General features: G+C 42.6%; 1 protein-coding gene across 3 annotated transcripts in view; it reads right to left on the bottom strand.

Moving 5' to 3' along the window:
• The window catches only part of Ttc6 (tetratricopeptide repeat domain 6), a 182,796-nt gene extending 176,992 nt beyond the window's left edge, over positions 1–5,804 (bottom strand). Inside the window, exons 1-2 of one of the 3 annotated variants that reach the window (XM_021179232.2) lie at positions 5,693–5,804; positions 5,451–5,592 (exon numbers count right to left, since the gene is read on the bottom strand). The gene's annotated coding sequence lies outside the window, so the exon portion shown is untranslated. Of the gene's footprint in view, positions 1–5,450; positions 5,651–5,692 lie in introns of those variants that run through there. The other 2 variants (XM_021179231.2, XM_021179233.2) reach the window with 2 other exon arrangements.
• Positions 5,805–15,524: the final 9,720 nt, after the last annotated feature.

Genomic DNA, 15,524 nt, shown 5'->3' with positions numbered 1-15,524 from the left:
ATAGGATTTTTGCAGATTTGTGGCATTGGAGATGACTGATTCTTTCCTAGTTCTCTGTTGATCTCTTCCCTTCAAGAAATGCATTCTTTCCTGTTATGCTGGCTAGTTTTATGTTAAGATCAGGCTGTAAGCATGCAAGCCTGTAGAGTATTCTCTTAATTAGTGATTGATGGAAAGGGGACCAAACCATTGTAGGTGGTGATATCCCTGGGCTGGTAGTCCTGGATTCTATAAGAAAGCAGACTGAGAAACCATGAGGAGCAAGCCAATAAACAGTACTTCTCATGGCTTCTGCATCAGCTCCTGCCTCCAAGTGCCTTCTCTGCTTGAGTTCCTATCCTGATTTTCTTTGCTGGTGAACTGTGATATGGAAGTGTAAATTCCTCCCAACTTGCTTTTTGATCATGGTGTTTCATCACAGTAATAGTTACTCTAACTAAGACAACACCTGTATTCTGTGGATGAAACCTTTTCTTTCTTTATTATGTGTGCAGTGTTACTTTAATAATTTTCTGCAATAACTTACTGTTGCATTAACTTGTGTTTGCCTTCAAATATCGTATTTACCCATAAATTTCTCCATTAAAGTAACCTTTCTAGGTATCTTGGTTGACAGTTATTAACTTTCAGGACTTGAAATACACCACTTCCATTTCAAGACTGTGTTGCCGGATATTAGGACCGTGACACCTGCTTGCTTCCTCATTCCATTTGCTTGAAACACATGTTCTATCTTTTGATGTAAGGTCCAATCTGCCTTGCATGGTGAGGCTCATTTCCTGGAGGCATAAATAGAGTGGTTCTGTCTTTTAGAGCAATCTGCAACTCCATGTCTTTTAAGGGGAGAATGGACATCACTGATATTCAGAGTTGTTTTTGAGAGATGTATATTATGTTTCTTGTCATTTTGTTGATGTGTAGCGGTTAGTGTTTTTATTTCCATCACTTGCTTACCTGCAGCTCAAACACAGTTTGTTCTTTACTGTAGTATCATAGAGACAAGTGTTTTACCTGTGTTTCAGAATGAAGGTTTCTTTCACATACTTTCTATTCAGCTAACTTAAGGGTCATGAATTATTTTACTTTTAGAATTTTACTTTAGAATTGTTTTAATTATTATTCCTTAAATTATGACAGTTGTGTTGGGTATAGTAAGCTGTGTTGGCTGTTTTCCTTCTGAGCTTGAAAAAAACCAAGGTTTCTGATGAGAAATCTCTTATGAATATGATCACTCCCCTGCTTCATACTTTATATATGACTTGGTATTTCTCACTTGCAAGTTTGGGTATATTTTCCTTGTTCTGTATATTTATTATTTTAATTTTAGTATTATGTGGGAAGGCTCTTTTCTGGTCTTATGTATTATGTTTTCTACATGTTGCCTGAATAGACATCTCTTCCTCTAGATCTGGGCAATGTTCTGTTATTACTTTTTATTGAAAATGTCTTCTAAGCTTTTAACAAGAAATTGTTGTTCTACTAAGTCATTATACTGTGTAGCAATTTCGTCCAAATTGTTATGTTCCCTCTTGGAAGGAAGGGAAGACGTTCGTAAGTCTTAGGGAAAAATCAGAAGCTTACAGGTCTCAGAACTGAGGGAACTTGGAAGATCCCAAGGCCCCTGCCCTCTGTTATACGAGGTAGTAACACCTGCGAGAGAAGGACCCTTCCAATGCCAGTGCATTGCACAGGGAGCCCCAGGGATGCAACTTTCATGGGTCATTGCCCATGCAGAGTAGGCATCTCAGTGACTCAGCTGCCCTCGAGTCATCAGTTTTCCCATAAGTGACCCTGGCAAACTCACTGCTCACTAAGTAAGACTGCGGTGGAAATGTTTCTTTGGTCTTCAGTGCCCTACCTGGAGTGCATTGCATGAATTCAAGTCTCTTAGAAAGAATCATAAGGCATAAATCACAGGTTGATTTTCATGATGCCTTATAGATCTCACATGTTTCATTCATATGGTTTTATTAATTTATCTTCATAGTTAACTGAATGCTCCATCTCCCATATGTTGTTTTCAAGTCCTGATAGTCTGTCTTCCCATAGATTCAGAGGTTTTTATTTAACTTCTTGAATTTTTCATTTCCAGTTTGTTTGTTTTACTATTTTTATCTCTTTATTGAATTCTACTTTCATATCCTATATTGACTTCCTTATTTCATTCAGCCTTTTTGTTATCTTGGGATTTATTTAGGAGTTTGTGTCCTTTTTTATTTCTTTGAACATATTTATTATCAGTCTTTTGAATTCCTTGTCTGGGATGTCATCTAATTTTCTTTCACTGGGAGGCCATTTATTGGGATCGGTAACTTCTGGAGCAGTCAGATTGCCTTGCTTTTTGCTTGTTTGGTCTTGTTTTTTGTTTTTTTTGGGGGGGGGGGGTTGGGATGTGTGTGTGTGTTTTATATTGAGACTTACACACCTGGAGTTGACCACTGAATGAATTTTTTAAATTATGATTATTTTAGTGACAGTGAATGCAATGCTCAAGACAAATTATGTTGAGGTAAGGTTGAGGTGTCACCTATCTGCCATCCTCTGTCAGGATGCCAGACCAGGGTACCAGACTTCATTCCTGGTACTCCCCTAAGAATAGAATACTATCAAAAATTGGGGCCTCCATAAAAATTCAGTGTTACTAAAATCAAAACAATCCTCTCCTGAGCACTCACCATTTTAAGAAGTCAAGGAAGAATGACAGAGCCTTACACCATAAGAGCTTAAGGCAGTGGCTTCAACCTGTGGGTCAAAAGATCCTTGGGGGTTGAATGCCCCTTTCACAGAGGCTGCCTAAGACCCTCAGAAAGCAAGGCATTGACATTCCAATTCACAACAGGAGTAAATTACAGTTATGAAGTAGCAACATGCTATGGTTGCAGGTGTCACCACAACATGAAGAATTGTCTTAAAGGGCCATGCAGGCATTAGGAAGATTGAGAACCACTGTCCTAAGGTAGGAATGTGAAGGAAATGAAGTGAGAGGTGAGTAGAGAGCGGGAGAAATAAACAGCAGGTGGAAAACAGCAGGGGAAAAAGAGGGGGAGATGAGGTAACTTTGGCCAAAGGTTGAAAAATGAGTGGGAGGTTTGGAAATGCAATCAAATAGCCTATAGCAATCCCAGCTCTGAGACATCCAGGACACATGGACACCACAAACCAAGCCAGCTCATGTTCTGGAGAAACACTTATCAAAGGGGGAAAGTGAAGAGTGAATACATGAGTAGTGAAAAGGTAAAGAAGAGGGGAGACAAGGAGAACAGGACAGGACAGAGCTGGCCGGGAACACTAGCAATGCATACTAAGTTGAAGATGAGTAACTGTGCAGAGAGAGCTGGGTGGAGGGACACCATCTGAATGGTCTGTCTCCTTTCTGGCCAGCCACAACCCCCACCTGTTCCTTCTGTGGCTCCCAGATGCCTATCACACCCCTGGGTAGTCTTTGGCACAGATGTTTTGTGAGTATCCTTCAAGATATTGGGTTGGGAATGCTGTTCTCCATGGTAGGTGGTCCTCTGCAAGGCTGGGTCACAAACACTAGCACTATCTTTCTTTACAGATGTAAAGTGGAAATCTGTACCATTATTTCATACCCACTGGGCAATCCTTCCTGGTGTCAGGCACACTAGTGGGAACCCGTATCTATGTTCTCCGAACCATGTTGTTTCCATCCAGGTTTCTGCCTCACTGAAAGCTGCACAGTTTCTTCCCCATAATTCAGAGGTATTCTGGTCAGGTTTTAGCATATAATAGTGACATTTGTTCTGAGTTTCCTAAGAGTGCGGCGCACTGGGGTCCTGGGACCAATATGGATTTGTGACAATAGTTTCTCACTGTGTCTCTGTTTGTTTGCTTGATTGTTTTTCATGGCATTTGTTGCTATTCAGGCAGAATGTTGGGATAGAGGTTTTTCATTTCAGCTCAAACTGTCTCCCCTTTTCCCTCTTTTTTCTTTTTCCTTCCTTCTTTTAAAATGTTTATTACTGAGAATAGAGTAGAGAATTTCTGAAGTTGTCTGTCACCTGTTCACTTCCTGTCCCTGGGAGAGAACTCCCTAGACCATACCAACCCCTCCAGGAAGGACACCAGATTTCTTTTTCCTTTCTGTTTTGCAACAGTTTCTACTTTGCTTTGATACTAAGCTAGAAATTTTGGCTGTCAGCCACCTATTCTGACAGCACTTATCAAACTTTCCCATTTATTCTCTGGAGATTGTAGCAGACTATGTTGGCCTTTAATCTATGAACTGCAAAAAATAAATCCCCAGCAGACATTTTTAACAGAAATAACAAGCTAATTCTACAATATGTGCAAATGCCCTAAAATCATCCAAATAATTTCAAAAGGGAAGACAAATCTAGACAATTTACAGTATCCGGTTTCAAAACTTACTACAGGGCCAAGCATGACAGAACATGCCTGTGAAGCCTGCCCTTAGGAGACAAAGACAGGGGGTCACAGTCAGGTTAGTCCAGGCTATATAGTGAGACCCTGTCTTAAACACAAACACAAAGTAACAAAACCCACATTGCTAACAGTACACTAGATAACTGGGGAAAGGGCTTTGGCAAGCCACCATCCTGAGTAAATGAAGCCAGACAAAAGTGAACATACTGTCTCCTTAAGACTCTAGTGCACGCAGTTGCCTCTGTAATGTCACACAGCAGACCTCAGTGGCTGTCGGAGCTAGAGGGGAGAGTCAGGTGTGGATGGACGGCAGAGTGAGCAGAAAGGGTCAGAGATTCAGATTGTAGCTATTGTTCTAAAGGTGAATATATCTGTGTGGACTCCTCAGTAGGTAGATTGTACCTTTGTGCTTATAAATCATGCTACTACTCAAAGGTGTAAACAGGAAAAGAGCAAATTGTAAATATTTATATATGAATACTAAAAAAAAAAAAAACTATTCTATTCCTTAAGTTCATCTTAACACAAATCTGCAAAAAGATTTACTTTGTCTGAAGTCTTCAGTAGCAAAGAACCCTTTACAGTAAGCGCCGTAATATCTCCTTTACTCCCAAACTCAAGACCAACAGTTCTCTATTCTGAAATTAGCTAGACTCCATTGCACATTCTCGCCTAATTGTAGTTAAGGTTTGTCCAAAACAAGCTGTCCTGGCTCAGGGTGGCTGAGACGGTCAGCGGGTGACATTAATCCCCTGCACTCTGAGTTTTTACCCTCCCCACAGCTATCTTTTTTTTTTTTTTTTTTTTTTTTTTTTTGGTTTTTTCGAGACAGGGTTTCTCTGTATAGCCCTGGCTGTCCTGGAACTCACTTTGTAGACCAGACTGGCCGCGAACTCAGAAATCTGCCTGCCTCTGCCTCCCAAGTGCTGGGATTAAACACACACAGCTATCTTAATTCCTCACCCTCGTTTCCATCTATCCCCCACCCCACCCCGCCTTTTCGCGAACCCCCGCTCCCCCAGCCCGAAGCCTAGTCGTCCTACCTCTACTGGAAGTTCTCTGGGGCCTCTTCAGTCCTGTTTCACCGAAATGTTCCTTTAGCTCAAGCTTATAGTCCACAGAAGCCCATCAACTACTCCTGCCTCGATCACGCGCCAACCTGGATTTGACACGACTTTTGTGAAACTGGAACCCACCAAAGTGGATGAGAAAGCGGGAACACTAGCTCAGCCAATTATCAGAGTCCGAAGGAATTTACTGCACCCTGTCCACAGCTTCTGCTTACCTGGCTGGTTCAGGAAGGCCAGAACTTCTCCTAGCTGATGATGAAGGACCAGATAACCCAGAGACTGCCAACACCCAAGGAGGCCCAGGCAGCTCTACCAGCTAAATGGGGAAAGAAAGGCCCAGCTCCCTTGTTGCTTAGCAACAAGCCTCGCCTCGCGGAGGTTCCAACACTTGAGCTCTGCACATGCTCCACTCCCAACCCCTGTGACAGTGGATTGCCTAAGGCTTAGTGTCCAGAAATCAGTTCCAGGCCCTGGTTCCAGCAGCTTAAACCCTTCATGAGAGGCCTCAGTTCAATGGATGGTGGAAACGGGTCCCAAGAGGAAACCTGGTCACACATCACCTACAACAGCTGCTTTTCCCAGAATGGCCAACCGCCTAGCTTAATGAGCCATTTATAACACCTTTCCTTATACAGACATGCAATCATTTGTTTTTAAAGGAGTGTGTCTATATTACCTGTGAGTGTGCTGCCACGTTGCTCACCCTGAACTCGCCTATGGAGAAATTTGAACTCTGAGGCATGAGATGCAAGTTTCCAGGACATAGAGAATGAGCTTCAATTCTGCAATATTCAGCTTTTTCTGATACGATCTAAGAAACAATTGGCCTTAGCTATTAAAGTTGAATATACACATACTTAATATTCACCAGTTTTGCTAAGTACAGCAACAGACACATACAGAATATATACACTTTTTGTTTTTTTTAGGAAAAGTGCAAATTGTTACCATTTATATTTGAATTTTAAAAAATTTTAGCCGTTTTATCTATCTGGCTAAAAATTGAAAACAACCCAAATGTTCATTAAAAGCAAAATTCACAAAATGTGTGGTCATAAATCTTAACAGATTCTACAAAGGAAATGAATCAAGTTCCACACTGGGGGACATCAACACAGAATCTCTCACACATGCAATGTGGGGGTAAAGAAGCTAGACAGACTGCCCTATGTTATCTGAGTCCATTATATAGAGCTCAACTTCCAGAATAGCATAAACAGACACTTACAGAAGCACACTCAGTTGACGTATTACAAATAACCACAAAAAAAGTAGCCTCCACGTAAGCCTGCATAGTCACTGTGCTGGCTTGTTTTATGTCTACCTGACACAAGCTAGAGGCACTGGGGAGGAGAAAGGCTCAGTTGAGAAATGCCTCCAAGAGATAGGGCTGGTTGCAGCCTGTAGAGCATTTTCTTTTTCTTTTTTCTTTCTTATAAGTTATATAGCATTTTCTTTTTTAACATTTATTTATTTATTTTATTTTATGTACTTGAGTACACTATAGCTATCTTCAGACACACCAGAAGAGGGCATCAGATTCCATTACAGATGGTTGTAAGCTACCATATGGTTGCTGGGAATTGATTTTAGGACCTCTGGAAGAGCAGTCAGTGCTCTTAACCGCTGAGCCATCTCTCCAGTCTCTAGGGCATTTTCTTGATTAGTGTTTGATGTGGGAGGGTAGCACTTGGGCTGATGGTCCTGGGTCCTATAAGAAAGAAGGCTGGACAAGCCAGGATGACCAGGGCAGTATGCAGCACCCCTCCATGGCTTCTACATCAGCTCCTGACCCCAGGTTCCTGTCCTGTTTGAGCTCCGGTCCTGACTTCCTTTTATGATGATCAGTGATGTGGAAGAGTAAACCAAATGAACCCTTTCCTCCCAGGTTGCTTTAGTTGTGGTGTTTCATCACAGCAATAGAATCCCTAAAACAGTGGTCGTCTTGGGAGAGAGAAAGTGACTTCAAACAAGTGAGCAGAAGCTTAGGGAGCCTTGGGGAGAGGTGGGGTTGTAATGCTCTGGTTTTAGATTAGTTGGTAGCTCTTTGGGGTGGGGGTGGGTGGGGTGGGGGTGGGGTGGGCGTGGGGATGAGGGGTTAAATAAGCTTCATATTCTGAATTCTTCACTTACTTTTTTTTTAAAAGATTTATTTATTATTATACATAAGTACACTGTAGCTGACTTCAGACGCACCAGAAGGGGGCATCAGATCTTATTATGGATGGTTGTGAGCCACCATGTGGTTGCTGGGATTTGAACTCAGGACCTTCAGAAGCGCAGTCAAAATGCTCTTACCAGCCCCTTCACTTACTTTTTTTTCAATTTTTATTAGATATTTTCTTCATTTACATTTCAAATGCTATCCCAAAAGTCCTCTATACACTCCCCCAACCCTGCTTCCCTACCCTCCCACTCGCACTTCTTGGTCCTGGCTTTCCCCTGTACTAGGGAATATAAAGTTTGCAAGACCAAGAGGCCTCTCTTCCCAGTGATGGCCGACTAGGCCATCTTCTGCTACATATGCAGCTAGAGATACCAGCTCTGGGGGTGTACTGGTTAGTTCATATCGTTGTTCCTCCTATAGGGTTGCAGACTCTTTTAGCTACTTTCTCTAGCTCCTTCATTAGGGGCCCTGTGTTCCATCCAATAGATGACTGTGAGCATCTACTTCTGTGTTTGCCAGGCACTTGCATAGACTCACAAGAGAGAGCTATGTCAGGGTCCTGTCAGAAAAATCTTTTTGGCATATGCAATAGTGTCTGGGTTTGGTGGTTATATATGGGATGGATCCCCAGGTGGGGCAGTCTCTGGCTGGTCTTTCCTTCCTTCTTAGCTCTGAACTTTGTCTCCTTCCATGGGTATTTTGTTCCCCATTCTAAGAAGGAATGAAGTATCCACACTTTGGTCTTTCTTCTTCTTCTTGAATTTCATGTGTTTTGCAAATTGTATATTGGACATTCTAAGTTTCTGGGCTAATACCCGCTTATCAGTGAGTGGTACATTTACACAATGGAGTACTACTCAGCAATTAAAAACAATGAATTCATGAAGTTCTTAGGCAAATGGATGCATTTGGAGGATATCATCCTGAGTGAGGTAACCCAATCACAGATGAGCACTTCTAAAGATCCTTGATGAAGTCCCAGACCCTGGAAGGAGGCTACCCCAAATTGTGAGAAGAATCTTCTACCACTACAACTATGTGAGTCGAGCCCAGAGACAGCCCAATCATGCAAGTGTTCTTTGGCATTCCTAGGACTTGAGAGAGAAACCTCCAAGTAGGCTGTGTGTTTCTTCATCCTCTCCTCTACGATGGGATAATAATTTTACCTTGCAGGTTTGTTTTGCTCCCTCACAGGACACATTCAAAATGATTGCTTAATGCTCACAAATGGAAAGGACTCTGCAGAAAACGGCTCAGCATCCCTGAGGCTCCATCACACTGGTCAACAAGTCCAAATGCCCTGGGAACGCTCTATGAGGATGACTTCACTGTGGGCATGGAAGTAGCTCCTTTAGGGCAACAGCAAAGCACCTTTCTGTGCTTACCATCTCAGTATCCATGCCTCCCAAGTATTCAGGTGGTCAGACGGTGAGAAAACACATTCCATGAGCTAAGTACTATTATCATCATTTAATAAGTAAGGCACTGATGTTCAAAGAGACACAAGTTTCACTGGAGGTCCTTAGCTGGTCCTGTGCTAGGAATGTCTATTTCAAGTCCATTTTTACCAAAAGAAAGATGACAGAAAGGTAGGAGAATTATTTTGTCATAGTTACTTTTATATTACTGAAAAGATCAAGGCAAGGTATAAAAGAAAGCATATACTTGAGGGCTTGCTTACAGTTTCAGAGGGCAAGACTATGACCATCATATCATGGTGAGGAACATGGCAGCAGGCAGACAGGCACGGCACTGGAGAAATAGCTGAGAGTTTATATCTCATCTACAGGTTAGAGGCAGAGCAAGACAGAGACAGACACTGAATCTAGCCTGGGCTTTTGAAACCCCAAAGCCCACATCCAGGGACACCTTCTGCAACAAGGAGACACCTCCCAAAACAGGTCTACCACCTGGGGACTACACATTCAAGTATCTGAGCTTTTGGGTGCCATTCTCATTTAAACAACCACAGTGATGTTGGTTATTGATCTAAAATCCAAAGCCATTTCATACTCATTCTGTGGTATTTCTAACTAAAATAAATGTGGATTTATCTAAAAGAGAAGGAATTTGACTCAGCAGAGCAGAATAGAATTATTCAAGCAGGCAATGAAATTCTATGATATTACCAAATCCTTGTGACTCAGCAATGTCTACCCACTAGTTCTCTTTTGGAGTTGCCGCCTCTGGTTCATACACAAGTAATGGTAACTCACATGATAGTTTGCCTGTGCTTGGTCCAGGGAGTGGCACTGTTATGAAGTGTAGCCTTGCTGGAGTAGGTGTGTCACTGTGGGTGTGGGCTTTGAGACCCTCATACTAGCTGCCTGGAAGCCAGTCTTCTTGCTCATGAAGAGCAAGCTTACAAAGGAAAAATATAAAGGGGCACAGGAAGTGAAATGGAGCTGCACATATATTAAATTGAATTAAGGGAATGGTAACTTTTGGGCTAGCTTAATTTAGGTCCAGGCATGGTAGTACAAGCCTTTAATCCTAGGAGGCAAAGGCAAGTAGTTCTCTGAGTTCAAGGCCAGCCTAGAACAGAGCAGGTTCTAGGTGAAGAAAAGCTTAAATCCAGGCATGGTGTTGCACACCTTTAATCCCAGCATTCAAGAGACAGAGCCATGCAGATCTCTGAGTTCAAGGTCAATCTACAGAGCAAGTTCCAGGACAGCCAAGCTTAGGCAGTGAAGGAGTTGAAAAACAGAAAGTGATAAAGTAATAGAACGTGTGGGGAGTTGTTCCAACCTCAGCAGAACTGGGTAGTTTTGGCCATTTGGCTCTGGCTTTAGAGTCAAGAATAGAAGGGACTACTAGGAAAATTGATGCTGGTTAACTGGAACTAAGAAATTAGTGGTAATTAAGAAGAGATCAGCATCACTGGGGTGAAATCTTCTAAGAAAGTGTTTTCTGAGAGCACAAAGAAGTTGTCTTCCGGAGTTAGCAAAAGTTATATACTTCCTGCTGCAACTGTACTTGGTAATGTGTAAGAGTCACCCAGGTGTTACTGTTTTTGAAGACATGAAGGGGTCATGAAGAGCAGCTGAGATTTGGCACTGTGAGAGGTCATGGAAGGCCACTGGTGAAGATATAGCCCCAGTTGCAGTTGACAGCCCAGAACTAAAGGGGTCATGCAAAGGAGTTGAGGCTTTGCACTATGAAAAGAGCCCATGAGAGGCTATTGGTGAAGCCTAGTTGCTGCAGAAGACCCCAGTGTATTGAAGATGCCAGTACCATGGGATAACCACCAAGAACAACAGAGGCAGGGGAGTGAAATAAGCTTAGAGTGCTACAGAGAGCAGAGCTGAAGAAGCCCACAAGACCATCAATCCCAGATACTGACATAAGAAGCTGTAACATTGAAGTTGCCTTGGAGACCCCAAGATGTTCAAGATGCCAGAGCTGTGAGTTTTCTGCTGAGAACAGCTGCTAATAGAGAGTAGCTCAGGAGAAAGAAGTTTGTTGCAGTCAATAAAGATGAAAAAGGAGTTGGAGATCTGAAGACTGCTTTGACATCAGACATGGAGATACAGAGTTTGGAGTTTGTCCAGCTGGTTTCCTGTCTTACTTTGGGGATTACAGTTAAGTGATTGGATGAATCTTAGAAGAAACCTTGAACTTTGGACTTTTAACATTGTTGAGACTGTTATAGGGGCTTTAGAGGTTGGACTAAATGTATCTTGCATTATTCTATGGGTAGGTATGGACGCCATAGAGTCGTGTGTTTTAACAAGCCTATGGGGGCCAGGGAGTGGAATGTAATTGTTTGTGTATGCTTGGCCCAGGAAGTAGCACTAATAGGAGGTCTAGCCTTGTTGGAGTAGGTGTATCACTGAGGGCATGGGCTTTGAGACCATTTTCCTAGTGCCTGGAAGCCAAAAGGTGGAACACTCTGCTCCTCCAGCTCGATGTCTGCGTAGACGCTGCCATGTTCATGCCTTGATGATAATGGACTGAATCTCAGAACCTGTAAGCTAACCCCAATCAATGTCATCTTTATAAGAGTTGTCTTGGTCATGGTTTCTGTTCACAGCAGTAAACCCTAACTAATACAACTCATTTCCATCACATCTCAGCTTCCATAACTCCATAGTACCCAACAGAAGGAAGTCCAAATGCAGTTCTCCAGGCAGAATACAAGGTTCTTCATAATTAGAGTCTGCCTAAAGTTTAAAAGATTTGGAAAATAAAGGTATATCTTTAGATTCTGCATGCACACACACACACACACACACACACACACACAGGAAAAAAATCAACTGGATGAAAGATTTTGATTTGTGAAGTGAAGACTTGTAAACATTAAGCCACAGAAACCATGAGACTCTAATTCTATGTAGTTAAACGAAATTATGATGCAAATAAGAATCTGGTGAAAATCTATAACGTTTATGGCAGAAACTAAATCACAGATGAATCTGTGAGGCGTAGGTCAGTGACAGAGCATTTATCAAGCATGCCCAAGTCCCTAGGGTCAATTCCTAGCACCATAAAATAATCCTGTAGATGAGAAGTAGACCAATGCTCAAATTTTTTCAAGGATAAAAAAAGTGTGAATGGACATCCTTAATCATCAGGGAAATGCAAATCAAAACAACCCTGAGATTCCACCTCACACCAGTCAGAATGGCTAGGATCAAAAATTCAGGTGACAGGAGATGCAGGCAAGGATGTGGAGAAAGAGGAACAACTTCTCCATTGCTGGTGGGATTGCAAGCTTGTACAACCACTCTGGAGATCAGTCTGGCAATTCCTCAGAAAACTGGACATAGTACTACCGGTAGATCCAGCAATACCTCTCCTGGGCATATACCCAGAAGATGTTCCAACTGGTAATAAGGACACATGTTCTATTATGTTCATAGCAGCCTTATTTATAATAGCCAGAAGCTGGAAAGAACCCAGATGTCACTCAACAGAGGAATGGATACTGAAAATATGGTACATTTACACAATGGGGTACTACTCAGCTATTAAAAGCAATGAATTTATGAAATTCTTGGGCAAATGGATGTATCTGGAGGATATCATCCTGAGTGAGGTAACCCAATCACAAAAGAAGTAACTTGATATGCACTCACTGATAAGTGGATATTAGCTCAGAAACCTAGAATGCCCAAGATACAACTTCCAAAACACAAGAAAATCAAGAAGGAAGACTAACGCATGGATACTCCATTCCTCCCTAGAATAGGGAATAAAATATCCATGGAAGGAGTTGCAGAGACAAAGCTTGGAGCTAAGACGAAAGGATGGACCATCCAGAGACTGCCCCACCCGGGGGTCCATCCCATAATCAGCCACCAAACCCAGACACTATTGCATATGCCAGAAAGATTTTGCTGAAGGGACCCTGATATAGCTGTCTCCTGTGAGGCTTTGCCAGTGCCTGGCAAATACAGAAGTGGATGCTCACAGTCATCTATAGGATGGAACACAGGGACCCCAATGTAGGAGCTAGAGAAAGTACCCAAGAGCTGAAGGGGTCTGCAACCCTATAGGTGGAAAAACAATATGAACCAATCAGTACCCCCAGAGCTCGTGTCTCTAGCTGCATATGTAGCAAAAGATGGCCTAGTTGGGGCTGGAGAGATGGCTCAGTGGGTAAGAGCACCCGACTGCTCTTCCAAATGTCCAGAGTTCAAATCCCAGCAACCACATGGTGGCTCATAACCATCCGTAACGAGATCTGACTCCCTCTTCTTGAGTGTCTGAATACAGCTACAGTGTACTTACATATAATAATAAATAAATAAATCTTAAAAAAAAAAAAAAAGATGGCCTAGTTGGCCATCACTGGGAAGTGAGGCCCCTTGGTCTAGCAAACTTTATATGCCCCAGTACAGGGGAACGCCAGGGCCAAGAAGTGGGAGTGGGTGAGTAGGGGATCAGGGCAGGGGGAGGGTATAGGGGACTTTTGGGATAGCATTTGAAATGTAAATGAAGAAAATATCTAATAAAAAAAAAAGAAAAAAGTGTGAACGGCCCATTCCACAATGAAGAAATACTTACAATGTCACCAACCTAGCATTAGCTAATACTGAATTGTTATCAAGTTATGGGTCTAAAAAGAATTAAACTCAAGGTAGTACTAAATATTGTGGAAATGAAGAAGCCAAAGGTCTTTCTCAATATGTACATGAATACGCACTTCCTATACGCCGGACTTAGTTCACAGCCTGGTTATATTAATACAACTTAGCAAAAGTCTCAATCCTTGCTTGACAGCAAGGTCAGTGCAGCCAAGGTCAAAACAATCTTAATCAATTAATATTTGGTCGGGGCTGTAATTGTTTTAGTGAAGATATAAAATTCATTTCACCAAATGCAAGCAAAAGGGTATAAAGCAGATTATCTCCAAATTTGCTCTGAGGCTAGACCCAAGGACAGCCTTGCCTTCAAAAGCACAACCACCTAGAAGCCCCACACCTCCACCTCAAGACAGTAAAAGGAACAGGTAGAAACCCTATGAGTTACAGTATTAAAAGGATGGCAGGGGAAATAACTGGACTGCTTTTCCTCTCCTGTCGGGTCTGCAGAGGAAACAACTAGCTGCTCAAAGGAATAAGAAGTAGCATGGGGGAAAGACAGAGAGTCAAAGAACTCTTTGTTGCAAGACTGTGAATGGAGTTAGAGAGGCTCACCCGGTGTTTACAAACATTAGGGGTTAGCAGAACACAAGAAGAGCTAAACTGAAAGAGAGGCTTCCCAGTCAGGAGAGGACAGAAGGACAAAGCCACAGAAGTATCCATCGCCCCTCATTGGCCAAATCCAACTGGGAACCCAAAAGACAGGAAAACCACACATCATCCCCCACTGAAGTCAGCTTCCTGGGGTAACATCCAGAAGAAGCTCTGCCCAAATGTTTCCTATACTGTTATCCTCCCCACCCCACCCCACCCCCCATGGAAATAAATGCATATATTGTGAGACAGTTTCTGCTCTCTAAGGTTCACCCTAGACTGGCTGCCTCCAGTCCTCTCTCTCCAACAACACTGGTGACCAATCCTTCCCTAGATCTTGAACTCTGAGGTCTTTCTAACAACAGACCTTAGCAAGCCAGCCACTTCTTCCCCAGGGTGCCTCAGAAGTCTGGCGCCTCGTCTGATCTCAGTGTTCTTAGGTAAGATAAAAATAGCAAGCATGGCGCAGAGGGAAACCTCTGAGTAAAGAGACCCATTGAAAAGAAAAGATACATGTAAGCAGGTGTACTTGGCTGAGAATTAAAGGTTTATTTTTCTTGGAGGTAGGAGCTGACATCTAGCATTCCCATACACTGCAGTCCTCCAAAGGCTTTGATTAGATAGTTCCAAGATGGTAATGCAGTGGGGATTTTACTGAGTTTGAGGTCAGAACCATTCTTTTTTCTGAAGGTAGGTATGTAAGACAGTTGTACCAGCTTTGTAGCCTAAACATTGAGCTTAGAGAACCAATGCCCGTTTGTGCTTAGAAAAACTAACAGCTCTCCCCAAGTAAGCTGTAAAAACAGAACCTCATTTAACCACCGATCACTGCCAGAGACTTACTGTGTGCTGGCCCAGTGTCTTCTATTCACCTCCCCCAGTACCGACCCAAGAAAAATTAATAAACTTTGAAGATGTGTTGTTTTTCTATTCTCTGGTAAAGGGAAATATTTTATCTGTCCCCATTCCGATTACTCAGAGAAGCAGAAGTCAAAAACTTATTGGAGCCTGCACACAGGACCCTCTTAGCCCACCCAAGCACTGTCTGAAATTTGTGTGACATTATTCATGAGAGCCCCTCTATCAACAACTGAACTGCAGCCTTTCCCAATTCCCTCAGTGGGGGGGGGGGGAAATCATTCATGAATCTTCACCCAGCAGATGAGTCTATGCCTGAGGAGACCCTCTCGTGGTTTG

This window comes from Mus caroli, unplaced genomic scaffold, assembly GCF_978045245.1.
Source record: "Mus caroli unplaced genomic scaffold, Mus_caroli_1 scaffold_14, whole genome shotgun sequence".
In the NCBI taxonomy this organism is placed as follows: Eukaryota; Metazoa; Chordata; class Mammalia; order Rodentia; family Muridae; genus Mus; species Mus caroli.
The sequence above is the reverse complement of the archived record's forward strand: the minus strand, read 5'-3'. Positions and strand labels throughout refer to the sequence as shown.